This window comes from Chrysoperla carnea (assembly GCF_905475395.1).
Source record: "Chrysoperla carnea chromosome X unlocalized genomic scaffold, inChrCarn1.1 SUPER_X_unloc_79, whole genome shotgun sequence".
Lineage (NCBI taxonomy): Eukaryota > Metazoa > Arthropoda > Insecta > Neuroptera > Chrysopidae > Chrysoperla > Chrysoperla carnea.
Window position 1 is genome coordinate 25001 of NW_025408210.1, and position 2500 is coordinate 27500.

Genomic DNA, 2500 nt, shown 5'->3' on the forward strand with positions numbered 1-2500 from the left:
AAAAAAAAAATGAACCAGTTCATTATCATACACCTACTGACAGTTAAATAGTATCATATAACGGCATAAAATCCGTATATATAATATGTTTTAATAAAAAAAAACCTATTTATACTCGTGGTGGATCTGAACGCGTTAATAACGCGGCTCAATATCAATTTATAATTAATACCATCAAACAATTAATCAAGAAACATAGGCATTTAACATACACAAAATATTATCCAAAAAAATAATATTGTACATTAATCAACGCACCAATGCCTATAGATTAATATTTAATGGGTCGCAACGTCCTACAAGATGAGAAGTGCATACCTCGTTATCATACAATTAACAATATACAGCAGTGCATATATTTTTACTAAAAATACAAAATTCCTAATAAAAATTTTTTGTCACATGCTAGTACAAATTGGTTGATTAACGATAAAAAGTAAATGAATCTCATCTTTCGACCTTTCGGGTTTCTCAGGTTTACCCCTGAACGGTTTTACGTACTCTTTAACTCTCTCTTCAAAGTTCTTTTCAACTTTCCCTCACGGTACTTGTTCGCTATCGGTCTCGTGGTAATATTTAGCCTTAGATGGAGTTTACCACCCACTTAGAGCTGCACTCTCAAGCAACCCGACTCTAAGGAAAGATTCACCTATCATCAATAATAATCACTACGGGCCTGGCACCCTCTATGGGTATATGGCCCCATTCAAGATGGACTTGGATGTATTATATAACAATAGGTTTATATTGAATCTTCCTAAACACTACATTCCCCAAGTGTCTGTTTATCAGCCACGGGGTTCAGTGCTGGGCTTATCCCTGTTCGCTCGCCGCTACTAAGGGAATCCTAGTTAGTTTCTTTTCCTCCGCTTAATAATATGCTTAAATTCAGCGGGTAATCTCACCTACTCTGAGGTCGTAAAAGTTTTTAGAAGTATTAAAACAAAAATTTTTTTTATATATTATGTTTTTGTTATATTTTATAAGTAAACAATTTTCTTAATTATTCATACTCAAATTTTTTTTATATTATTATATAATATTATTTTTATATTTATCTAAAGAGAAGAAAATAAAAAATAAATAATTATATATATTAATTTTTTTCGAGTATATTGAAAATTTTATTACAAATAAAATATTCCATAACAAAATATTAATATATAATATTTTTGTTTATTCTTCTTTATTTAATATTTTAAAAATATATTATTAATATCATTTATTATTAATATTATTATTAACATAAAGTTTTATAATATTATATATAAATGATAAAAAATAATATTGATATATTAATTTAAAAATGTCGACAAATAATAAAAAATATATAAATTTTAAATGCTATTAAAAACATTTTATATTTATTTTTTTCTTATATTTGGCGTAAAACATTCATATATAAATAATTTTACATTTCTTTTATAAAAATTTTATTTATCAATTTATAATTAAATATGAAAAAATAAATTTTCTTTTTTAATTATTGATCAATTTCTTTTTCATAAAAAAAATTTTATGTAAAATAATCTTTTATTATATTATAATATAATGTATACGACCCTCAGCCAGATGTGGTCCGGGAACAGTATCCAAGGACCGCAATGTGCGTTCGAAATGTCAATGTTCATGTGTCCTGCAGTTCACAAGTTGACGCGCAATTAGCTGCGTTCTTCATCGACCCACGAGCCAAGTGATCCACCGTCCAGGGTAATCTTTTTAAATTTTAAATGTAAGTATTATTATTAATAATAATCTTTATTTTTAATATAAAAAATAAAATTATTAATTTATATATATCTTTATAAATTCTTTTAAAATAAAAAAATTTTTCTAGAATATAAATTATATATTTTATTTTAAATATATATATATAAATTAAAGATATTATGGTATTAATAAATATATACATAACATTTTTGATATTTTTGTTAGTGCTAGCTAGATATAATAATTAATATTTGGTATATTTTATAGAAATGTATTTATTTTTTTTTTTATAAATTATTTTCTACATAAAAATATATATAATATTAATATGGTACAAAACAAATGGATTTGTTTTTTAACATAATAACTTTTAATAAAAAAAAAGAAATATCAAGACAAAATATAAAGAAATTTAAATTTAAAATAAATTTTATTCTTTAAAAAAATTTTATCTTGTGTTTTCTTTATTTTTATTATATAACATAGAAAAATAAAAATATAGATTATATCAATTATAATCTTATTTTATTTTTCTTAATAGAGATTATATACATATAAACAAATAATTTCAATATATTCTATTTTTAATTTCACTTTTTTTTATAAGAGAAATTATTTATAGATTTTATTAATAATTATTGTTTTATAATAATAATAATAATATTGAATATAAAAATATTTTATATGTAACAAAAAATATTATTAATATTTATATAATATTCTCTATATTATATGTATAGATATATTATGTGTATAAAAAAAGTTTGGCGTATTACTTTAATATGCGCTA

The 2500-nt window shown here is 22.1% G+C and overlaps 2 non-coding genes across 2 annotated transcripts in view; both read right to left on the minus strand.

Annotated features, from left to right (window-relative positions):
* The window catches only part of LOC123304678, a 4653-nt gene extending 3734 nt beyond the window's left edge, over positions 1-919 (minus strand). Inside the window, exon 1 of the ribosomal RNA XR_006536676.1 lies at positions 1-919. This exon is cut by the window's left edge and continues 3734 nt beyond it. This is a non-coding gene — a ribosomal RNA (large subunit ribosomal RNA).
* A 639-nt stretch (positions 920-1558) lies between these two features.
* On the minus strand, positions 1559-1713 carry LOC123304676. Its single transcript, XR_006536674.1, has one exon. It is a non-coding gene; the product is annotated as a 5.8S ribosomal RNA (ribosomal RNA).
* Between the last annotated feature and the right edge of the window lie 787 nt (positions 1714-2500).